We start from the raw sequence: 26779 nt of genomic DNA, 5'->3' as shown, positions 1-26779 counted from the left end.
TTATTTTTCTTTCAAATAAATGGTGTTCTCTTGAACTTTTTTATTCATCAAAGTATTAAAGTTTTTGAATTATTCATCAAAAATGTATCATGGTTTTCACAGAAAAAAAAAGAAAAAAGAAATGTAACTAGAGCACCAATTCAGCACAATGATTTCTGAAGCACTATGTGACACTGCAAGACTGGAGTAATGCATCATAGTAATAAATTACATTTTAAAATATATTTAACAGTTATTTTAATATATACAGTATATATATATATTTAAAAAACATTAAATCAAATGCATAACAACCCCAAACTTTTGGGGACACACACACACACGCACGCACACAGACACACACACACACGCACACGCACACACACACACACACACACACACACACACACACACACACACACACACACACACACACACACACACACACACACACACACACACACACACACACACATGTTGGTGCAACAGCATTATGAGGACTCTCCATAGGTGTAATGGTTTTTATACCGTAAAAACTATATATTCTATCCCCCTACACTGCCCCTATCCCTAAACCTACCCATCACAGGAGACATGCAGCATTTTTAATTTTTTAATAAAACATTGTTTTTTATGTTTTTTAAGCCATTTGATTTATGAGGACTTTTGAAATGTCCTCATAAACCACCCATAAGTTGTAATACCAGTGTAATACACATGTCATTATACAAATTTGTGTCCTCATAAATCACATAAACCAACTCACACACACACACACACACACACACAGCATTATTTTGAATTACATCAATCCAAGATACAATCCTGTAATAATGTAAAGGAATATGGGGAATGGATATAATGTTCCCGTCAAAATAGACAAGTTCTTTAATGTGCAATCTGCAGTTAAATAAAATAGCAGTAGTCATATGTGGTAAAGGCACATTTTATGTCAACGCGAGCTATAAGACAATGTGAAGGTTGAGTCAGGCACTCAGCATTAAAAAAAACGTCAGGAATCTGGGTTCGACTCCAGCTTGTGCCATGTTCTGATCCTAATCCTCAGATCTCCCTCCACTATCCTATAAATAATAGCTAAAAAGCCTTCAATAAACACAAATACTTCAATGAATCAACTACCATTGACAACTCATTCTTTCTTTACTATCATACATTTATTTGGCACATCCAATTCGACAGTTGGCAGAGGGCACTCGGCAGCAAATCCTATAGCACAGCGTAACAACACCAAGCCCCCCTTGTATATTAACTGTTATCAAATATAAATTTTCACAAGATGCCACAAATATGGTTAGATGAAAGAAGGAGGAAAAACCCAACAGATTTAAGGTTGGAGGTGGAGCCAACTTTAAAGCTGCCATTATTTCCCTGTTTCGCACTCGACAGAATTCACACAATCTTTGTCTTCCGCACTGGTCGCACTGCATATTTCACAAAAAAGACATACGCTTGCATGTAACACAACAGAACCGTCCAACTTTTTTGATGCAACTGGAAATTTTTATTTATTTATTTGCCAATCCCAAAGTGTTGCCAGCCAGAGCTGGTGGTTTTTGCAGTTTGTTTATCATTGACCATCACAGAGGCGCCAGTGTGAAATAAAGTATTTTTAGATGTTGACATAATGGCTCGAAGAGGGAGGAGACCATGAATTTTTCATAGCGGCTCACAGGGAGAGGTCATTCGCCACTCTTCACTATAAAAGAGGGGAGGAAAAAAACGAATTTCTGGAAGGCTGCAAGTGGATTTCACCCCTCTGAAAAATAAACTGATCAGCCAAGTACAGCGACCTAAAGACACACAGACACAAAACCCTACTGAACGTTGAAAAATGGATTCCCCATTGTCCTGCTGTTCTGAAACAAACACACTGACTGTCTGAAACCTCTTTTTGCCTAGTACCCTGAGCCACTCTGCTCAAATTCCCAGCAAACACAAGCAGCCATCTTTTGAACACTATGCTGGCAAGTCAACATTGTCTTTTAGGAGACGACAATGAGAAAAGGTGTCCAGGACAGTCACACTGCCTAACAATTCTTTGGTAGTTTCCACGAGAATGGATTTGTTTTGTTGTCTGTAATGGCATTATTAGGCAGTTAGCAATACGTTTTACCATTTAAAAACTATTTACATTTTTGCCCGTCTCAAAAGAGTGGATTCCAACCAGAGTGTGCGTCCGTGTGTGTGTGTGTGTGTGTGTGTGTGTGTGTATAATCCTATTTGAAGTATTCTTCGCATTTTCAATGCATTGAGGAGTTGAGCATAAATCAGAGTGACAGACTTAAAAGAAAAGGCTTTGCATTAAAGAGTCTAGGTCAAGGGGATGGGTCTTAAACACAGACAATTCCTTTCTTCTTTGAAATATTAGCACACTCAGACCGTTAACAGACGAGTGAAAGTGCATTGCTCAAAATGTCAATTAAGCGGCACAACAGAGGCACATCAATACGTTCGAGCTGTTCACTTTAGCTCTGCGACATCGTCACGTCTGCCGTGTGACGTTTTAATTAAGCCTTGCATAGGTCGCGAAAAACATTCCATCTGGTCACGCAAGTCACAAACATTATTTGCTTTCTCACCTCTCCTCTCGATACGTGATGCACCTATGTCACACTCACACAAAAGAACAGAGGGTCGTAAGAGGCACGAGGCTTGTGGTTCTACGGCTGTCGTTTGGCATGTGCACTCAAGTCAGTGAGCTTTGAGCTGGTGTTGGGTTGCCGGCAAAAACGGCAGTGTCTCCCTCTTTAAGCATGGCTGGGCAGCAATGAGCCTACTCCAAATGTTACACGCCATTCAGGCCCCCGTCGGTGCGTGTGTGTGTGTGTGTGTGTGTGCGTGTGTGTACACTATGCGACGCCGGCTCCCAATTGTTCATGCACTACATTTAACAAGCTGGTAAATCAGTCCCATACCATCAGGAAGAAAGTGTAGAGATATGAATAGTCACATCCATATACAAGCAAACACAAACCGGTGTCAAAAAAAAAAAAAAAAAAAAAAAACAACAATGCCTATTTATCTGTTCTCAACAATTGTGCTCCTGACAATTATTAATCATGTTAGAGTGTTATTGCCTTGAAAATGAAATTACATGAAAATAAATGTTTCTGCAATTAGCTGCCATGCCTCCCATTGACAGGGAATGATTAAAAAGAAGACACTGACTAATTGGGCTTTGAATAATGAAATGATATGTATGCTGACTTTTAAGCAGGTGTGAAAGCAGGAGCAACAAGGAGATGATAAAACATCTGGCCGCACTGGACAGGTTCTGTCAATCAATCTTCCCTCTATGAATCCCATTACCATGACAACCCCCAGCCAATAAACATCTGTACTGGCCTTCATGAGGAAAAGAGGGCCACTATATGTGACAATATTAGCATCATTACAGTAACAAATGGTGCTCTCTTGCTTCTTTTATTTGATGTGAGATCAAACATGCACACACTCTCTCCGTCCCACGCGCTGTGGCCTGCCACGACTCCTTAAAAAAAAGCTGTATCTGTCATGATATAAATGACACTTCAGAGTTTGAAAGTGCTCCTATCAATCACTCTAACTTTAATGTGAAATAATAAAATCAGTTTAAGTTTTTCTGTTGACCGTTTCTCCCCCCCCCCCCCCCCCCCCCCCCCCCCCGTCTCCCAAGTGAACAAAGGCCAAGTTCAAGGCAACATAAAAAAAATATTTCATCTACACTTCAGATTAGTCAAAGGTCTCTCAGCACGCACGCACACACACACACACACACAAATACATCCCCCATAATACATTTCTCTCTTTGCAAATGCATTTTCAAACATGCCTGACGTTTCTGTGTCCACAAAAAAAAAAAAAAACATCCACATTCGTATCTCAAACATCTTGTACATATACAAATGGTACAGTCTGAGTCGTATATTACAATTCAAATTGACCTTACTGACCTGAATGAGAGATTTCTAATAATCAGATCGCAATGACAAAGCCTAAACTAGTCAAAACAACCAGGTGACTGAAACGTGTTTTTTTTCCGTTTTTTTTCCAAATGATAATGAAAAACAGAAATTAGAAAATGATCTTTCATGAAAGTATAGGAGGCTATATAGGAGCATGATTAAATGAGAGGCTATGTCTTTGCTCTGTTCACTCACTGACTTTAGCGGGCAAGATATTGTACCCTTACATTTAAACAAAAGATCATTTAGGATGGGCCAGGAATCTTTCACCAATCACTATCGCCAGTATCAGCTTTCAACACAATTACAGTACATGGTGATACCTCAGTACCATGCTGCCTTTCAGACAGTGTGTGTGTGTGTGTGTGTGTGTGTGTGTGTGTGTCTGTGTGTACGCAGTGTTGTTGCTTCTTTATCTGTCGAAACACAACCTTCAGGTATGTGTTCAGTAAAACATAACTGATAACCTTTTTTATCATCTTGCTTTTCTGAATATCTTCTTGCTTTTCTGAATACAATATGCGTGTTTGGGTAGTCTACACTACCTTGATGTGCTTTAGAGGTTTGGCTCAATGATGTGCAGATCAGTTTGACATTATAAATAGTGATTCCGAGACACACTTATTGCCATTAAAGTCATTAAAGCAATATGTTGTAAAGTCACCAAAGCAAATGCTGTGATTTGTCTAGCATAAGTAACAAATAATGAAATTTCCCTCTATAATATAAAAGAGAAAAAAGTTGTTCAAAAAACACTCACATACACACACTAAAAAAAAAAAAAAAAAAAAATGTCGGAGAGTGTTTTGTGAAATTGTCTCATACTTTTGTCCTTGCAAAAACTCGGTTATGAGAAAATATTTGTTCATGAGCGTCGGCTTAAAATTTCAATGGATTCTGTTTTGAATCAACCATTAAGCAAGCTGAGAATTAAGCTGAAGAAAACATGAGAGAAGAACTCAAGTCAAAGAAAAATCACTATGTGCAGGGAAGTTATCCTTTACATGTTTTCTGGAAAACAGCTTCTTTAGTAAATGTGAATTAGTCCTTACGAAACACTCACAAACAACTTCAACACGTAATCTGAGCCGTGGGATATTATAACAGTTCACATAGGACATTGTTACAATGTCAATATAACTACTTACATAAATTTTATGATTTTATTGTCATTTCTTATAAAACATAATCTTACACAGTTAGATACAAAATACAAATGAGTTAAAGTGTATTTTTAAGTTTGATTATTTCAAGATGCAGCACGACATTCTTATGTTATTTATTTGTATATCCATTTTTATAGGCTAGGCTATATATTGTTTTCACTGATCTGACGTCTTCATCATACACTTGGAGTATGAAAAATCTCAATTAATGAAAAATTATTTTGAACGTCATTACTGTACAGGCAACTTGTCAGAAGTGTTTAGTTGAGAACTGACATTTTTATGACACAATTTCAAGCTATTCGCTGTACATAAATATTTTAAATATTTCACTGAAGGACGGTGAACTCAAACAGATTAAGTTAATCAAACGACAGTGAAAGTCTGTGTGCCCTTATTAGGCTACTATACAGTGAAGATTACACACAGTGAAGATTACACGCACCGCACGTGAACACAACCTGTGTGCACCTTCTTTCTTTACTATGATTTACATTATCGCGCGCTTGACTAAACTTTAAATACAGAAAATAGCATAATTTGGGCTATTTATGCACCGAATTCATTTTTTTCTATATCAATTTTTATTTAACTAACAATAAAACATTTTTTACCTGCTTTGACCTGTTTTATTAAAGGGTAAAAGTATTAAGTTACATTACAAGAGCGCTCGCGCATGAGGCCAATCGGAACTCTTACCTGCTGTTGATGTGCTTCAGCATCCCATTGACAAAACTTCTAAACGACGGTCAACTTCTGCAGGGAATGACAAAACAGAGAGGTGTTTCTTGCAAAACAAGTCCTCCTTACTCGCTTCAAACAGCAACTCCCGTCCAAACGATAGTCCGGAGAGCGCGAGAGTCACTCAGATGTTGACAGACAGATGTTTCTATCTCCTCTCTGAAAGCACAGAACAAACGGAGATTGGTCGGGGTAATCGATGAGCCCAGCGCTCATGTGTGCCTCTGCCGAATATCAGCCGTCACCGTCCTGATACACCGATATACGGAGTTTCACGAGCAGCCGCTGTTTCCTCACAGAGCTACAACAAAGCCGGGAGTGCGCGCGTGCATGTCTAGGCTACCTGAAAGCGCTGCGAGAGTACAGATAGGTAATTCGCGCAAGTGTGTGTTTCCTCAGCTCTGAGTCTGGATGTGAAGCGCCACTGGTTCCCCCCGCTGCGTCCAATCAGTGCGCTATGTGTCTGTATCTAGCACCGTATCAGAGATAAATGAAGGGTCATCCATGACTAACGCCGAACCCTGATGAATGACTTTCTATTTTGCGTTTTCAGTCGGGATGCGAAGTTCATTCTCACCGAGGAGCAGCACAGCGCGTGAAAGTGTTCTTATTTTGCATGCTAGAAGTTAACACTTCCTATAGCCAAACCGAAAACATGGAGGGGATGACAGCACAAAACAGTTCGATGTCCTGTATAATAAACAATAGCCTATTCAAATAACATTAACTGCTAGATTTACTTTTTTTCTTTTACATTTATGGTACAAACAAAATGGCAGCTGCCAGAACTTAACTGCATTAAAAAAGTGATGATGTTAAAAGTATTATCAAGTGGCATTTTTTTTTTTGTGGTATGCTACCACTTTTAATTTAATTTAATTATTTGTCCTTAAATATGATGCTAATATACTGACCTATTTATATAGAATCTATTTCTAAAATAATAAAATACTTGTTATTTAACAATGAAACATGAACTAAGGATTTTACCTCATTTAATAACCCTTCATACTTGATTGTAATAACATATAAAGTAAAATTATACATATCTTACTAAATAAATATTTCTCTGTAAAAAAGCCAATTCACAAGATTTACTTCTGAAAAACAAGCTTTCAGTATTTCACAGGAAAAATACATGTATTGTCTTTTAACATAATTTTTAATGTTTAAGGCAAAAGTTTATAGTTACATAAGCTTTTTACTTCATTTTAACATTGCATTTTTGGGGGAGGGGTGGGGTATATATATATATATATATATATATATATATATATATATATATTTACAGTGCACTACTGAAAGCCATACACCATTCACTGGCCTCCTCTCTTCTAATATGATGCTCATTTTCAAAAGTTGTATACAGGTATGTGATATTTAACCGTTTATTTTCTAACTGAACAGTTGCCAATTCAGTCACATTTATGAAGCCCTTGCAGGTGCACATTACAATAGTAGTGCCATTACCACCAATCTATCCCCCATTCAACATACAGCAGGCTATATATTGCGAAATAAACCTCAATAAGGTGATGTCATCCTGAAGGGGTTTATTTTGCCACAATGACCGTCAGGCTGCTACTTACCAAATAAATAAGTGGAAATTAAATATTGATCTGAATTTAAATTATTTTAATATGTGAGAAAAAAAGAGTGTTTAGGACAAGAGCACTGAACTTGCTTCCCATCGGAACCCTGAACCTTGTCTGTTTATGTCGCAACAATGACGACTGTAAATTGTCATACATATTACATGGCTATTAAAAACAGGCATGACCTATTGATTTACTGATTTGAGAAATGTACAAATATAAGGAAAAAACAACTCAAAAACAAGATGCCTCTATCCTGAAGATGAATGAAGAGTGCACATACAGTCTTGTAAGTTAAAATTGGCATTGCCACTGAAGCAAACCTCTGATGCCCCCTGACCTCATCCACCTGCTCCTAGCACCTACATTGGTTCAAATAAGTTCAAATATTTCCACAAAGTCCTGTGAAGCTTAGTAACTACAAAAGACTTTGAGTGAGAGGAGCAGCAGCTGCAATTTTAGCAGTTTTGGTGCCTGACCCGGCTTAACCCAGAGTGGTGTTCTTCTTGGTTAAAAACACCTGAAGAGATCCTCAGCCCCACACTTCATGCTAGGCAGGAGAGCACTCAATTACCCTCTACCAAACTCACGCAAATTCACTGCATCCTTGTTTCTATGGCAGGTTTCTATTTTAGTATTAGCGTGGAAAATGTTTCTTTCATTTACAGTTTCACACATTTTAAAGATGCCTTTGACTGTTTGGCCACAGAAGTCACAGCCTATTTGTAACTCAGTAGAGGCAGAACAAAACAAATAGTTTTTGCTTTAATAGGTAAAATGCACCCTTCGTTTATTTATGAAGCTGTAATTTATTAGCTGTAATGCATGCGTCACATGTCAACATTGAAGGGTTTTAGAAGCCTGGCTTAAATGTGCTGAGCTAAATGACTGTAATCAGGTTTTCTCCTCAAGTTTCAGCTAGGATTAATTTCAGAGTTACTCTGTAAATTATATGAATTATTAATTTCACTGACACCCAGAAGAACAAAAGTACAAGAGAGTGGCATGTCGGTGCATTCTAGGGCTTTTGCTGAAGGCTGTGGTATATATTTTGAACATGCATGATGGTTCACCTTTGCACTAACACTCCTGTATTCCCAGTTTTAATGCATAATAAAATTGTTCTATGGAGGATCGTCATATTGCTTGAGGCCTATTTCATATACTTAATTTTTTTAACTGAATTCTTAGCATTCAAATACACAAAATAAACAAGTAGTAATAATTCTCGTTGTCAGTAAATGTGATGCAGCAAGCAGCAACATATATCCCAATATTAAGAAAACTCTCTCAAGCCATACATACACTCACCGGCCACTTTATTAGGTACACCTGTCCAACTGCTCGTTAACACTTAATTTCTAAGCAGCCAATCACATGGCGGCAACTACGTGCATTTAGGCATGTAGACATGGTCAAGACAATCTCCTGCAGTTCAAACCGAGCATCAGTATGGGGAAGAAAGGTGATTTGAGTGACTTTGAACGTGCCATGATTGTTGGTGCCAGAAGGGCTGGTCTGAGTATTTCAGAAACTGCTAATCTACTGGGATTTTCACGCACAACCATCTCTAGGGTTTACAGAGAATGGTCCGAAAAAGAAAAAACATCCAGTGAGCGGCAGTTCTGTGGGCGGAAATGCCTTGTTGATGCCAGAGGTCAGAGGAGAATGGCCAGACTGGTTCGAGCTAATAGAAGGGCAACAGTGACTGAAATAACCACTCGTTACAACCGAGGTATGCAGCAAAGCATTTGTGAAGCCACAACACGCACAACCTTGAGGCGGATGGGCTACAACAGCAGAAGACTCCACCGGGTACCACTCATCTCCACTACAAATAGGAAAAAGAGGCTACAATTTGCAAGAGCTCACCAAAATTGAACAGTTGAAGACTGGAAAAATGTTGCCTGGTCTGATGAGTCTTGATTTCTGTTGAGACATTCAGATGTTAGAGTCAGAATTTGGCGTAAACAGAATGAGAACATGGAACCATCATGCCTTGTTACCACTGTGCAGGCTGGTGGTGGTGGTGTAATGGTGTGGGGGATGTTTTCCTGGCACACTTTAGGCCCCTTAGTGCCAATTGGGCATCGTTTAAATGCCACGGCCTACCTGAGCATTGTTTCTGACCATCTCCATCCCTTTATGGCCACCATGTACCCATCCTCTGATGGCTACTTCCACCATGTCACAAAGCTCTAATCATTTCAAATTGGTTTCTTGAACATGACAATGAGTTCACTGTACTAAAAATGGCCTCCACAGTCACCAGATCTCAACCCAATAGAGCATCTTTGGGATGTGGTGGAACGGGAGATTCGCATCATGGATGTGCAGCCGACAAATCTGCGGCAACTGTGTGATGCCATCATGTCAATATGGACCAAACTCCCTGAGGAATGCTTCCAGCACCTTGTTGAATCTATGCCACGAAGAATTGAGGCAGTTCTGAAGGCAAAAGGGGGTCCAACCCGTTACTAGCATGGGGTACCTAATAAAGTGGCCGGTGAGTGTATGTATCACATGCTCTATATTATTCTATGCATTCTCTATAAATTATTAATTTAAATTAATATTAACTCAAGCCCACAAAGAATTATCATGCGCAGAACTCGTCAGACGCACACTGGATTAGCTGTTGTCATAAAATGTCATACATCCTCTAAAACTTACTATATTATTAAATATACTGTATATATATATATATATATATATATATATATATATATATATATATAAACATTTTTTCACAAATGAAAAAAGGCTGAGAGGGACAGTCTAAAGTTTTTTGTCGCCATGAATGTTTTTTCTTTTTTCTTTGGAAGATGTATTCTGCATTATTCACTGTCACAGTATTGATCGCCTACTTCTATCCCTCACGTCTTGTTTCAATTGTGGGGAAAAATTATATGTCGTATACACTGAATAAGGTCTATTGAAATCTAGTACAATTCACAAATTAGCTTAGTATACGTATTTTAAAGTGTTTAAATCTGTTATGCAGAGTTCTACACATTTTCTGTGAATACAATTAAGTAAAAACAAAAACAAACAAACAAAAAACAGATTCTACCATTGCACTTACTAATAATACATAAGAGCACATGGAAATCTTTAAATCATTAATAAAGAGCAACCCATTTATACATCATAAACAGTTGTTTTCTTTGATTGCTAAAAAACATTATAACAGGTATCAGTTGTTGGCCAAATTCAACATCAGCAACTTCACTTACGTTCAGACTCACTAGGAGTCACTTTCAATAAGGAGAATGGTTATTTTGCTCTTCAGACCAGACCTCCCATTATTCAAAATCAATCCACATAGAGCCTCTTCTCTAAACACAAAGAAAACTACATTTTCAATGAAGTGAAATGTTACAAGGTAATCAAAACAAAAGTGTTGTAGTGCCGTACGGGTAGATGTGGGGTGGAGGTGGGGGGTCTGGTGATAAAATAGGTAAATAAATAAATAAATAAGAGGAGCGAAGATAAAAGGACCCCTGGTGTTCTAGATGAGCTCCAACCAAACAGAAATCATTCATACCATCTGTGAGATAAACCAAAAATTAACATCATCAAAGTGTCTCATCTCCCCCTGCTTTCACCCTTCATCACTTCCTCTCTAACTCACTTGTTTCTCTTTCTCCCACTGCAGGACACAAGAAACCCCCCCCCCCCCCCCCCCACCCCCCCCCCCCCCCCCCCCCCCCCACACACACACACACACACACACAGAGCCCCGTTGTACACCCACACCGAAACATACCCTCCGTCCAACCCACAGACGCGCACGCACTCACACACCTGGGGGTCCAGATTGGAGAACATATTCCAGGATGCAGATCCATTCACCTGCTGCACAGAAATGAATGCACATACACAAGATGTAGTTTTCAACAGTTTTTTTTTATTTATTTTAAGTTTTCAACTAAGGACTAAAATGTGTTTATTACAAAAGTTTTAGTTAAATTAGTATAGTGACAGTAATGAGAAATATTTATTATAAATGTGATTCTTTAAAACTTTCTATCCATCAATGAATTCTGAATATATATGTGTGTGTGTGTGTGTGTGTTGTATGTTTTCAACATTATTATTAATAATAATAATAATAATAATAATAACATCACTTGTTACTTCTGCATAATAGAATGATTTCTGAGAGATCATGTGATACTGAAGACTGGAGTAATTGCTGCTGAAAATTCAGCTTTGCCATCACAGAAACAAATTAAAATTTTTAATATATTAAAATAGAAAACAACTATTTTATATTATAATAATATTTCAAAATATAACTGTTATTTTTGTATTTTTTAGTAGTTCACAATCCACCAGTTATTTAATTAAACTAAAGATTATCTTTCCTACTTCTTTGGTGCTGAATCAATGTGTCTTTAAGTATGTGTGGTGGGTGTGTGTGGTGTGTGTATATAGAGAGAGAGAGAGAGAGAGAGAGAGAGAGATGAGAGAGAGAGAGAGAGAGAGAGAGAGAGAGAGAGAGAGAGAGAGAGAGAGAGAGAGACGGCTGCCGCTTGGTCAGTGCCTCTGGGGCGGCCTCGAGTGGGCAGCAGATGCTGGCAGTGCAGACCCTGACTTCGCTCCATGCTTGACTACATACAGAGCCGTCCAAATCCTGTCCCTGAGTGTCCACAAATGCAAAACTTCCCTCTTGTCCTGCATGCTGACAGACACTCAGCTGGCAAGAACAACTCACTGCACCAGAATAGGAGATTAGAAGCAGATATCCACACAGAGGCGCTGATCTCTGCGTGTGATGGCTATGCTGATTACAATCCTACCTGCAGCACAACAGCGACACCAGTAAATAGCCCATAATACATTCATGCATATATCTGCGTCACTCGTTCCTTCCCGTTCCCTCTCCTAATTATTGTCTGCCGTCAGAGTGGATGTGTGGGAGTGTCTCAGTTTGGCATATGTACACTGATGGTGCTGCACCATGAGGCACTGAGAAACAGCCCTCCCCCCACCTCCATGGGTGCATCCCTCACACGGCCACTGAAGTGTTAGGACGAGTCAATGTCATCCCTTTCTCTCTCTCTCTCTCTCTCTCTCTCTCTCTCTCTCTCTCTCTCTCTCTCTCTCTCTCTCTCTCTCTCTCTCTCTCTGTGTCTGTCTCTCTCTAGGCTGTGAGGTCCCCCTCATCTCCAGCCAACTAGGGCACAGAACTGGAAACCTCCAGATGTGTCACGTGACCACTGGGCTCTGCAGATGCACATCACTGGTTATTTCACTACGGGGGGGTACGTGTGTTCATGTGCCAGAGAAGCTTGCAGAACGCGTTGTACACAATGTCTTGCAAATAATACTGGGATAATTGCGTATATGAAATGAGAATTGAATACATGATTGTGTACATATATGATGTGAATGATAAGATGTGTAGCAGACGCTGGGTGTACGAGAGCTTCCGTGCAGACAGATGGATAAAAAAAGTGTTTGTGTGCATTTACAAATACAACAACATTCATATTATTTTCCACTTGGAGTTGAAACAAAACTGCTAACAGAAAACATCTGTAGTCATCTGCAAAGCATTCTGTAATAATTACAAAAGAGGAGCGGTTGCAACTTCGGCTACATGAGCAGTAAGGATTTATCTTCTCATTTTCCCCTTATTTCTGTGGTTGGACAGTAAAGGTGTGCAGTTGCAGAGTCAACAATTTTTGCCATAGCCAATTTAGTCTAAAGCTGTCTAAAGTTTTGCCAGAGCCAATTTTGTCTAAAATAGTCTAAAGCTAAAATTTCATTTTGTTAATGGGTATTATAAAGAGAAGTGATCTGGGGCTGACATTTGCAATTTTGAATGTTCTTCTGAGTGATCGTTGTGGTTGTCATCAGTATTGCAAAGCACAGCAACAACATTGTCTCTAGTTTTCTTTTGATTGTCTATACGGCTCGATATAACTTCCAAAAACAAAATGAAAAATTCATGTGTTGCCCTTCCACAGCACCTCAAGTACACAGAAGAAAACAAATGTTATACGCAACAGAAAAAAGTAGGACTCTTCAACAAAAATAAGACACTGTTCAAAAACCTTTTTTCCCCCATCAAGACTTGCACCTTTGTATTTAATGTGAAAATGCTGCCGCTTACTTTTTACATTTTGTCTAAATGTAATGTTATTAATACATTAATAAATTATTTACATTGTATTACTATAACATAATAATACTACTAATAATAATAGTGGTAAAATATAATATTAAAATATGTGATATTATTCACAAGCTAAGCTTTTGCCATGTCATGTCATCAAAACCAGCACATTTGAAAACACGACACCCATGTTTGCAGGCAAGGGTCCTTTTTTTAGGAGCTCTGTGTATTCTAGTATGTCCATTCAATTTACCAAACTGATCTTTTTAATAATAACCTTGCAGTGGGCAGAGAAAATAGTGTTTCATGGCTACATTCACTCTCCCAACGCAGGCGGCTACCCTGTGCGCTTTAGCCTGTAATGCTCCATGTATCATGCACAAGCCATGATGAATTCATTCCCTTTATTCTCTGACCTCCATCAATTTGACAATATCACACCATATTTCATGGCTGACCCCATCTGCAGATATGGGTCCACGCTGTACCTACAGCTGAATTGAGCCGAGCAACAAGAGCAGCTGATTAATTTAACCTATTCCTGCTCTACCTGCCACGTGTTACGGACAGCACTAGATGGAATGCATCCATTCTCACTTTCTTTTTTCCTCTTAGATTAGTGTTGAGATATTGCAACTCTTGGACAATGATTCCAGTCTCTCTCTTTGACCTGCACAGCTTTTTCTGTTCCTCTTTTTCGCTCCAATAGGGGCTTATTCTTCGTTTTGTTGCGCTTTGATACTTAATTGGATTTTCTGTTTGATTGTTTTTTTCCTGTATATTGAGGTCTTGCTCCCTTTCAACTGTCTGCCTCACACTTTGTTCTTCATTAATCTGTGCAATCAATACAGCATCTTAGAGTCGATCCATATGTAGCCTAATAAAGAATACAGTCAAGTTCAGGCGAGACTTTCCACTTTGAGATTCTCTGTGACACTTTATGACTGAAGGAAGTAGTTTAGAAGATACGTGGGGGTTTGGCAGCTAACAGCTTTCTGTGGCATTCCTGTAAGATTTGTCATGATGAAAAGTTGACTCGTTCACACTAAGCTGGTAGCAACATTTCACAAGAAGGTCAAACATACACAAAATACATCTACATACAAGCACCAGATCAGACTTGAGAAGCTGTGACAACACAAACACAATAATAGAAAGTCAGACAAGAAACACCCACACACACACACACACACATCAGGGGGATTCCAACTGAGGGTGGGACTATTATGGGATGGGGGCAATGATAAAGTGCCAGCAAAGAGAGTGATGAGCATGTGGGAGATCATGTGTGTTTCAAAGGCCAGTCTAAACACGGGAAGTAGAGGCACACATCATCTGTTGCCATCATAAACTGATCTCATCTCATCTCAACCTAAAGAAATGACTTCACAGACCGGACCAGCTCTGTTTGTGTTTAAGCAGACACAATAAACCACTTCCCATGTACAATAGTGATGTCATTGAGATTGGAGGCTAAGTGCTAGCCCCTGTTTATAAATCTGAGGGAAATAGTTAGGCTTGGAAAAATATATAAAAATACGGTGGCTGAGAGAGCTCAACGCGCTGCAACTGAAGAAAACGCATGCAAATAGAAAAAAAAACCGCGTGCAAATAGAAAAAAACACTTGCAAATAAAATAAAACACATGCAAATAGAAAAAAAAATATGCGTGCAAATAAAAAAAACACACGCAAATTAAGAAAACCTCTTCATCAGTTTCACAACACACGTGTGCTCCAAATACTCACAACACCACCAAATACAGAAACGCGCTGCAAATAGCACAGACCAGAACGGAAATGTTTCCAGGGGAACCAAATAAGTGACGAACCCGGCTGGGACGTGCTGGCATAGATATCCATAACCGTGCTGGTGCTTACAGCTTAAAATTATACTTTATTTATTTATTTATTTGTGCAAAACATACAGAGATTAATTTTTTTTTTAAGACATACAACTTGTATACAATGTACAAAATGTATTAACAATATGTTCAATGTCATCAGAATACAAATGAGAAAAGAACAATGAGCTGGAAACTAAAATAAATAAATCAAAAAGATAAAGAAGAAAAACATGAAGGAAAGATATTTATCTATACATTCATGTTATTACATTTTCATAAAGAAAAGTTTCGTAAGAAATGTTAGGTAATGTAGGGTCCAAAATTGTAAAGTTGAGACACACAGATATATAACGCATATTTTAAAACCTTTTTTGTAAACTAAAAATAAAAATGTATTTGCATCCGTTATGTTAACAGCATTATATTTCTGTCGTAAGACCAGCTGATGGACACCGTGCTGCGTTGTCATGGGAACATCCCAAGTGAAAATAATGAGGAATTACGTTGTCTTTCGTTGCTCCCTTCATCAAGTGCGTTCCACACGGCTATAATGGCACACTAGAGCCCTGCTCACTCCAAAGGCCCACTTTAAGGGCTCTGCCATCTGCCCTTCGAAGGGAGTAGGGCATAGGGAAGCTCACGAGCAATAAGCATAGACAGTATAAGAAATGGACAGAGCCATCTCATTGGAACTCAGTTGAGACAGTTGAAGCCCATTTTTTGCGATTTTTGAGCACTTCCGTTCCTGACGCGCAGACTCAAAACGACTCAAACTAAGCTTGATGACGTGAGCAACCTGTCTGACAGACGTTAATCTTCTAGTAGCTGTGCGTGAAAATTGCCAACGTTAATCTTGCAGAGACGGGGAACTTGAGCAAAGAGTTCTTTGGCGTGAGTGAGCAGGAGTAAGTATTCCGTTGCTTTTATGGACTCATTATCTATGGGCTTCTCTCTTGACGGGACGTCCCCCCGATTGCCTGCGAGCTTCTCCTCCTGTCTGTACGGTAATTTCTGTACAGCGCGACAGAGAGTCGAGTGGTTATGACGCAATCGTTAGCCTATTTTTACTAAAACTGTTTCTACGGGGCCATAATGTAACATAGAAGGTAATGGAGCCCTTTATACATTGTCGTGTTTCTTTAGAAATAAATAATGGACAAATGGAGTCTTTAAACGCCTCAGATGTTAAGTTATTCGCTGTCAAAGTGACGCCAAAATGAATGGTAGTCAATGGAAATGCTAACGCAAGTGAAGTTCTGCTACAAGATGGCGGTACCCGGCCGGCTTCAACTTCCGGTCGATGGATTACCCCCTTGGCAATAAGCACGTCCCAGCCGGGTTCGTCACTTATTTGGTTCCCCTGGAAACATTTCCGTTGTGGTCTGTGTTATTTGCAGCGCGTTTCTGTATTTGGTTGTGTTGTGAACTTTTGCAGCGCGTTTCTGGATTTGGAGCACACATGTGTTGTGTTTTTTTTTAAATTGCAGGTGTTTTTTTTCTATTTGCACGCGTGTTTTTCTATTTGCATGTGTTTTTTTCTATTTGCATGTGTTTTTTTCTATTTGCATGTGTTTGTTTCGATTTGCATGCGTTTTTTTCTATTTGCACGCGTTTTTTCTATTTGCACGCGTTTTTTTTCTATTTGCACGTGTGTTTTTCTATTTGCATGTGTTTGCTTCAGTTGCAGCGTGTTGAGCTGTCTCGGCCAACGTATAAAAGCAAAAAAAAAAAAAAAGTTAAATAGCCAATGAATCTTTTTGGTGTTTTGAGATAATTTTATGATTTATAATTAATATTTATGCAATAATTAAGACCCATTTTTTCCCATTGAATATAATAGAAAATTTAAATATATATATAAAAAAATATATATATTATTAAAGCTGTATTTCATTTTAGAGTCAAGTCTAGGCCTCACGAAAGCAATTTTTTAAATGAGATCGGAGCCATCTGGTGGACACACTGAGCATTTTTATCACGCAATAGCACATTTTTACCACTAGTGGATTTACAGCTCTCTGTAGAAACCTATGGTAGAAACACTCTAGTGATTTTTTCACATATTGTTTAATTTTTTTCAGGTTGTTGATTTGAATATATGATAACAGATTCTCAGACTATTTTTGTCATTTTTTAAAATTAAAAAAAATATATATATATATTTTGGTTGGTTTAAATGGTAATTTGAAGTGGCAGTTTTACTTTATAATACATTCAAACCTGAACATTGCATTATAAAGAGAACAAATGGAAAGCATTTTGTCACCCATTGTTTTAAGAGATTCACCCCTTCACTGTTGTGTGCTTTTTTTCTGCATCCTGGCTGTTTGGTAGATTGTATGCACAAAAAAACTCTGTATTTTCATATTTTTGCCAATTTCCCATTCATTTCCTATGCGGGTCATTTTAGACCCGAAGACCCTGAGTGTGACTATTTTTTTTACGACCACTTAGACTTTTCAAATCCTGTCCCCAATTCTTTTGGGTGTTCATATACCAAGTACCAAAAAAGTCACCAAGTTTTGGACCATTCCGATGAAGCTACGATTTTTAACATTTTTTTATTTAAATGCTTCGGGTCATTTTTGACCCGAAGAACCCCAGAGGGTTAATATTACATTATTTGTTTTTAGGTTTTGTACTACTACTACTACTACAACTACTAACACTACTACTAATAATAATATTTGTAATTTACACATCAAATTTAATTTAATTTAATTTTATAATTTAATTTAATCTGGCATATATAATGTCTATCACACAATCCTTCTTCCAAAGATTGGTTGAGTCCTTTTTGCATTCATCCGTTTGAATAAATATTCTACAAAGACATGATTATTAAAACTTCCGTGGTTGATGTTAAATAAACCATACATGATGTAAACTCAGCAACTAATCATTTAATGTGCTCCATTCCATTTTAGATAGATAGATAGATAGATAGATAGATAGATAGATAGATAGATAGATAGATAGATAGATAGATAGATAGATAGATAGATAGATAGATATTTAATTTGCAATGCTTGATTTAAAAAGACAGATTATGTCTAACACTGTTGGATTGGAATAACGCACTGCTTTCAGGTAGGATATTATCTGAGGCATTATGACCGTTTACGAACTATTACTTAATTGATAAAAAGCACTGTAATCTTTTTCCTCTTAAAATAATTGCCATGAACCGCTATAGCTGTCAGAGTCAGTCTCTACATAGACAATCAAAAGCCCAGACCACCAAGTGGGAGTTTGACTGACACTTCTGAAGAGGAACACACATTTCATTCCTTTAAAAAGAAAGGTATAAAGTTTCTGTTTAATTTCCCCTGTGGAGAAGCTTACTTTCTAAAAGGGGGATCTGAAAAGGCAAAAAATGTGGTGGGAGCCAAGAAGAAAATGGAGATCACATTATTACAACACACTTATGCCGTGCCATGGTTTTAATTTTGGAGCACAAACAACAGGTCGGCAAAATAAAACAACAGGGTTGTGGAAAAAGGGATCCCATAAAAGTGAGTTGGCACAGAATGTAAAAGGAAAATGTTGTAATGATTCAACTCATATGGTGCTATATGCAGTAATAGATGGCTGGAAGCATTTTGCTTGAGGAGAGAGTAATCACTAGCAGGTACGCACTGGCAGTGATGTCATTCCACAGAGGGCCTGTTGCAAGCTGAGAGAGGGGTAATTTGATGCGTACACTGTGGCTGCGGGATGACAATCCAGGTTTAGCCCCATAGATAAAGGCCTACATGGGTGCTACATGTATCGTCTTACTAAAAGCGCTGCATTTATCACTGCAAATCTGGCCATCCTGGGACTATTCCGTGTGCTTGTAGGAACCCTGAGAGGTTCTTGATGATGGAGCACCGGATGACCTTTCAAGCTACATGCCGATGAATGAAATATGCAATCTGCCCACTGCTGACGTGATATGTCTCATTATGTTAATGCAGGGCTGTTCTCAGTCTCCTGTGACAGAGATGACTTTCGACCTAGTTTTAAGATGCTGGGTAGAGCCCTTCAGATTCTACGTATATTGGGCCTACTTATGTCTAACAGAGGATGAATATTACCTGCTGAAAGCCTATTATTAGGGTGTTCATACATTTGAATTTGACTCTGAATAGGGACAACTAGCTCATCTGCTATCAAACACTAATGTGAAGTCACCAGAGATTTATCTCTCTCTCATTTTTTTCTTATTCTTTTAATTTATGGGCTGTTAGCCTTTACTTTATAGGACATATAGAGCTGACATAAAAGTGTATAGAGAAAAGAAGTGGGACACAACGCAAGTCAGACCTTAACCAGGGTCCCCGTGAGAACATGGCTCTTTGCATATATGCATATACAGGTGAAACTCGAAAAATTAGAATATCGTGCAAAAGTAATTAAACTTAAAAGGTGAAACTAATATATTATATAGACTCATTACATGCAAAGTGAGATATTTCAAGCCTTTATTTGTTATAATTTTGATGATTATGGCTTACAGCTATGAAAACCTTTTCACAATATTCTAATTTTGAATTTGGGGTTTTCATAAGCTGTAAGCCATAATCATCAAAATTATAACAAATAAAAGGCTTGAAATATCTCACTTTGCATGTAATGAGTCTATATAATATATTAGTTTCACATTTTAAGTTGAATTACTTAAATAAATTAACTTTTGCACGATATTCTAATTTTTCGAGTTTCACCTGTAGACTAACAGTCAAAAGTTCTGGATCAGTAAGATTTTTTATGTTTTTAAAAGAAGTCTCTTCTGCTCACCAAGGCTGCATTTATTTGATTAAAAAATAAATAAATAAATAAACAGAAAATATTATGACACTTTAAAATGTTCGATTTTCTATTTTAATATATTTGATATATTTCAGATAAATGCTGTTCTTTTGAACTTTCTATTCATCAAAGAATCCTGAAAGAAAAATGTAAATAACTGTTTTCAACATTGATAATAATGATAAATGTTTCTTGAGCATTATTAGAATGATTTCTGAAGAATCATGTGACACTGAAGACTGGAGTAATGATGCTGAAAATTCAGCTTTGATCACAGGAATAAATTACACTTTATATACTCGCATAGAAAACAGCTGTTTTAAATTGTAATAATACTTCACAATATTACTGTTTTTTTTGTTGTTGCTGTATTTTGAATCAAATAAATGCAGCCTTGGTGAGCAGAAGAGACTTCTTTTAAAAAACATAAAACATCTTACAGATCTAAAACTTTTGACTGGTATTGTATGTGTTGTGTGTGTGCTATAACCATCAATAAACTAATGAATAGCAGTAGTATATATACACACACAGAAATTATTACATTAATTGTACATTAATTTAATATAACAATACAATTCATGCATGTATATGCGTGCAAATTCCAAAAAAAAGACAAGAAAATTTATTTTAAAAATAATGAATATGCAAGGCATGCTAGAAAACATGTAAAGTGTCATGCTAACACGCTGAAAACAACATCTGCTTACAAGGCTGTTTGAAGAATTTTTGAGTTCTGCTCACTCTCTGAGGAGGATATAGATTCAGTGTATGAGTGAGTGTTTGTTTTTTACCGATAAAAGTAAAAAACAATGCACTTTATCTAATTACACAATATTTCTCTGACTTTGCTGCACGGCTCACATCCCGCATCTGTAATGTGGCTCACTCCCTCTGTCCCATGTGGAACACCTTTGCATGTGGTTTTCATAACTCGACACCTTTACAGAAACGACCCGTGTGATCTGTTGGGAAGCCAAAGTGACAGCTAACAAAAACGGGCAGTTTTTGTCTTCATGAGGAAATGATTAGTATTTACTGAGCTGCCTTGAGGGTGTTATTGACCACTGGAGTGTGTGTAGTAAGAACACGTCAACGCCGTGGTCAGGGGTGTTATTCGCAGCAGGGGCCGGCTGCTGTGATTAGCATGTGGAGTTATCTGATTCATGCACAATGGGAGGTGCCCATGCAGGTGAGCTGATATATCGTTGGTTGCTATGGAAGAGGACATCTACCTTTAATGAAATAGTCTTTTCTCTCTCACTCTCTCTCTCCATTTTGATGTGACAAATGGAGACAGGTTTAAGAATGAAACGGATGTTTTGTGCCGGTCTGTCCTAAGAGTCTCGTCTGTAAAGGTCACCTTTCAAACATTTCGCCACCATCTCTATTCCTCTGTCAGACTCGGTCACAAAATTCAACAACTTTTTACGATTGTTAATATGATTTTATGAAAAAGATTGAAAAATGAGTGAGTTGGACAGATATTATTTATGCAATTGTCATTCAACTGCTCATCAATGTTGTTATCTTCAACCTGTCAAGGCGCTGTTTTGAACTGAACGGTGCATATTAATAAATTCTCATTCATATCATTTCAATTCCTTCTTATCAGTCATCGATGGAGCACAAAACGCTGGCCTTTAAAAGAATAATGCTATTTAAATGATTTCGCCTCTGTTTACAAACTCAATTGTATGGCTTTTATATAGTTATAGTCTCTAAGTAATTTCTAAGCTAAGCCAAATTTCACACAAGCACTTTTACGATAAGTGGACCTTTATCATAAAATAAGACAAAGAAAAATACAAAAATGCTGCCATACAGCATTGAAATGCACTGAAAACAATATTAAGTAATTGGGCCAATTATATGTTACTGTTATTTCCCAATCTGAGCCCACAGCTCTTGTGTGTCCACAACTCTGTGTCTATGAGCAGCTTAACTGCTGAGAAAAATATTAAATAAAAAAAGTCTTTATCCACTACTAGTGTACGACTATAGTTCAGCTTTGTCTCTGTAAGTAAACAATTACTCATTCTAAGTTCTCTGGACTAGACTCAAGGCTCAAGGGATTTGTGTGCTGTCTGCCGAACAATGAGAGGAGATATGCTTTTAAACGGCCAGGATTTGAGCGGGAAAGACCAGTTTGGTCGAGGACTGAGGCTGGAGGATAACAATAGGACTCAAGGTAGGGAGAGTGATCGCTGTGGATTTTCATATAAACATACTCATCCTATTATGTGATTTCTCTCACTAGGCAATTAGTTGGTCTGTGGGCATGTTTATTGTTTGGCATATTTCCATATACGCTGCCATTATAAAAGGGCCTATTTTAAGCAGTCACCATAAAAACACATTGATGTTACTAACAAAAATACTAAATGGAGCTTGCGGCGATACTAATAACGACAATATCAATAGTGCGCGCAACAGAAGCACCAACACAACAAATATGATCTGTTTTATGCTCAGCGGACATCATTTTTCTTCTCCAAATGCATTATGTGGGGAACGAGTGCGGCTGATTGCATTTGAAACGTATTATGGGACATCTGTCTAAATCTGAGATGATGTAATTATATAATTGAACATGTGGAGCTCTTTCCTGGAATATGGTTATTGGAAGTTGGCACGGGCTGAGAGCGACCGACCACAGCCGTTACGAGAGAAGAGAGAAAGATAGAGCGAGAATGTTCCAGAACATGATGTTGGCTGCTTTAAAAAAAATGCTTGGAAACTCTATGGTGTGCTTAGACAGCCATCTTTTAGAAACCATCCTTATGGAGTTATATCCAGCCTTTGTGCTACAGCCTTGCCAGCATCGAAATATTCACAGCTTATAAATGTAGATAGAAAAATACTTGAAGGCCATATTAGCAAAACATGTGAAAAACACACATCTATGAATAAGCCAGAAGCCTTTGGTCAGAGAATAATACTGTAATACGTACATTTTTTTTTTGTTATAACATCACAGATATTTAGCTTGATTGATTTTTTTAAACTTCTAATGTTTTTTGACATCAGAATCAATGTGTTTCATCAAAATAAATTTGACGTAATATGTTGCTGATGAGGAGACTCGCACGTCACATAACGCAAATACATAAATGTGCCTGTTGTTTTTCATCAAGCACAGATTAATTATTTGTCTAGAGCAGTGCACACAGCTGTCATTGCACACAATAGCCATTCTGGTAAGTTTGTGTCAAGCACACACTTCTTCGTGGGGTGCAAACACAGTAGCAGGTGCTGTAGAAGTTAGTGCTAAGCCTGCTCAGACCATTCATCAGAACTGTTATTCATGAGCTTGTCTGCACTCCATGCTAAAGAGAAGAAACATGTCAGGCAACTGCCAAACAGAGCGTTCACCTGCACACCTGCACTGCACTCTGCACGATTGGCCCTATCAGTATTCATGCTTCTAACTACAGCTGTTTCAGCCCACAGCCATGAAAAATGGTGCGGGGAAATATTTTATGCATAGACGTGTTGATTGCAGGGAAAGATTTTTACTGGTGTTGCCTGTTTAACACGTTGAACACATGTAGCTGGGAAGAAAAGTGTTTTAAGGTGCTTTTTTGTATATAAATGAATTTTTTATGATCTTTTTATATTCTTTGGCATTGATAAAAGGACACCTCCGAAAATGAGAAAATAAAAAATTCCAAGAAGCCCCTGCAGCTAATCTGTGAATATATAAGATGAATAAAAAATGACCATAGACACTGATGAGTGGATGCTCCCTCATCATGATTCTCCATTAGTTACCTTAGAGAACAATGAGAGAGTCACATTAGGTCACAGAGAGTGAACTTTAACAAGTTCTCTTTTTGTCATACATATTCATAAATAAATATATATATATATATATATATATATATAGTCACGTTTTGAGTTGTTTGATCTGTTTCTCTGTTCTGTTCTGTTCATGTTTGAGTTTCTTTGTTCATTCTGTTCACTCAGTTCTCCTCTGTTCTCTCCCTGTTTGGCTCTATGGTTTCTAATTGATTGTGTGTGTTTCATTAATTAACTTGTTAGCTCCTTAGTTTGCCCTTGTATATAAGCCCTCTGTTTCTGTCTGTTCATTGTCTAGCTTTGTTTTATGTCAGCGTGCTTGTGGTATGTTTCTCCTCATTGATGCATCTGTTTATTGTTTGGATTATTATATTAAAAGTATCCTTGAATATAACCATTTATATGGGCAAAACACACAGTGGCGTAACTTTGCTTTAAAAACGTGGGTACGACAGGAGTAATAGTTGCAGAAAAAAATTACATTACAAAGTCCAGAACTCAATTTCACTAGTACATTGAGTTTAATTTATCGACATAGAAGTCATCAACGTGATCAACACTCGCATTATTTAAAAAACAACACATTCCAGCGACAAATCGCCTCCTATTTAACAGAAGAAAAAAATGAATGCTAGTCAACTAGAGATGTTTCCTTTGCATTAGGTAGGCCTACATCCGTGCCTAGGGATATTTCAAAAAAGTGGTGGGGACATGTCCCAATCGCAAATTACGCCTATGAAAACACATATGGAAAATAGCGGAAGACACAGAGTGAGCTGCTGCGGAAAAGTTAGGCTACATGATCCAAATTTTCAGAAAAATGAGAATGCTTTATATTTATAAGTGCTTTAAACAAAAGCATAAGCATTTACCTGTGTGGCTTGCCGTCTCGTGTTTAGACAGATGCGTGTGCAGTTTAATACTTCTAACACGTGTTTTCTTAAGTGCACAACTTATATTTTATGGTTATATCCTCTTCTGTAAATGTTAGAAATGTCATAGCTCTGTCACTTCTGCTTTTGTTACTAGCTTTGTGTGGTGACAGAGCTATGGCATTTCCTGTCTGTCTCGTGTTTATGTTAAGTCTAGTTTCATGTGAGCACATGGCTTCTGTGTATTCCTGGCCATGTGCTCTTCTGTCTAATTGTCAGCCCCGCCTATCTTGTTATCTGTGGTTAACCTTCCTCACCTGTCGTGCCATTAGCCTTCCAACATGACATCATGACTTTGCGTAAACATACACGCCACTTTCAATTCAAGTGGCGTGTTATCTATACGCATTTTGAGCTATCCGCGTGTATGTCCACGCCGAAATCTTTTGCGTGTATGTCTACGCCATTAAACGTCCGAGTGATTCCGCGTGTATGTGTACGCCGTTAAATGTCCGAGCGAAACGAAGCAAAATCTTTATCTACATCTGGGGAGCGATATTTCTTTTCCTAGGATGGTAGGAGAAGACTCATAAATGGTATTAACCCCAGTGACGGGTAGGTTTAGGGACGGGGTTGGGGTAGGTCATATATTTATATATACATAATACAGTAATATAACGTTAAGTCAAAGGCGTTGATAAACACGCTGAAAAGCGATTATGCGTGTTGATAGCACGCCAAAAATGGAAATACGAATTGGCGTGTCATACATACGCCATTTCATGAGATCAGTCTGAGCCTTCTGTGCTTGTTCTCTCTGTTGTGTTTGCAGTTCAGTGTTGGTTCGTTTGTCCAAGTACCCGTTTCCTAGCGTTTATGTGCATGGTCTGTATTATTCCCGTTTTCCCCCTTGAGGGAGTTTTGATTTGTAGCTTGTGTTTGTTTGCTGTTTCATTAAATTCACCTTTCACCTGCAATTGCATCCACGCTTCCTGATTTATCCTCATGTAACAAGAAAGTCCAGAGAATATTTCCATTGATCATATTCTGACATAAAATGAGTCTTGTTAAACTTCACAGAATTTTATGAAAAAGCGCCGGTTGGCGCATGCGCGTCAAATAGACGGAGCACGGCAGAATAGGAGCGCAATAATTCTGACTAAAATACACATTGTGCTAATATATATATATATATATATATATATAGAAAAAAATTATATATATTTTTTATATACACTCACCGGCCACTTTATTAGGTACCCCATGCTAGTAACGGGTTGGACCCCCTTTTGCCTTCAGAACTGCCTCAATTCTTCGTGGCATAGATTCAACAAGGTGCTGGAAGCATTCCTCAGGGAGTTTGGTCCATATTGACATGATGGCATCACACAGTTGCCGCAGATTTGTCGGCTGCACATCCATGATGCGAATCTCCCGTTCCACCACATCCCAAAGATGCTCTATTGGGTTGAGATCTGGTGACTGTGGAGGCCATTTTAGTACAGTGAACTCATTGTCATGTTCAAGAAACCAATTTGAAATGATTAGAGCTTTGTGACATGGTGGAAGTAGCCATCAGAGGATGGGTACATGGTGGCCATAAAGGGATGGACATGGTCAGAAACAATGCTCAGGTAGGCCGTGGCATTTAAACGATGCCCAATTGGCACTAAGGGGCCTAAAGTGTGCCAGGAAAACATCCCCCACACCATTACACCACCACCACCAGCCTGCACAGTGGTAACAAGGCATGATGGTTCCATGTTCTCATTCTGTTTACGCCAAATTCTGACTCTAACATCTGAATGTCTCAACAGAAATCGAGACTCATCAGACCAGGCAACATTTTTCCAGTCTTCAACTGTTCAATTTTGGTGAGCTCTTGCAAATTGT

General features: G+C 38.1%; 1 protein-coding gene across 13 annotated transcripts in view; it reads right to left on the bottom strand.

Annotated features, from left to right (window-relative positions):
- The window catches only part of tenm3 (teneurin transmembrane protein 3), a 685400-nt gene that overhangs the window by 277309 nt on the left and 381312 nt on the right, over positions 1–26779 (bottom strand). For 12 of the 13 annotated variants that reach the window (XM_056271755.1, XM_056271754.1, XM_056271758.1 and 9 more), the window contains one exon: positions 5810–6010. The exons of the other annotated variant lie outside the window; for it this stretch is intronic. The gene's annotated coding sequence lies outside the window, so the exon portion shown is untranslated. The remainder of the gene's footprint in view (positions 1–5809; positions 6011–26779) is intronic. 13 annotated transcript variants of the gene reach the window in all.

The sequence above is a fragment of the Rhinichthys klamathensis genome, unplaced genomic scaffold, assembly GCF_029890125.1.
Source record: "Rhinichthys klamathensis goyatoka isolate OS25496 unplaced genomic scaffold, OSU_Roscu_1.1 h1tg000325l_1, whole genome shotgun sequence".
In the NCBI taxonomy this organism is placed as follows: Eukaryota; Metazoa; Chordata; class Actinopteri; order Cypriniformes; family Leuciscidae; genus Rhinichthys; species Rhinichthys klamathensis.
This window is presented reverse-complemented; position numbering and strand designations above follow the sequence as displayed.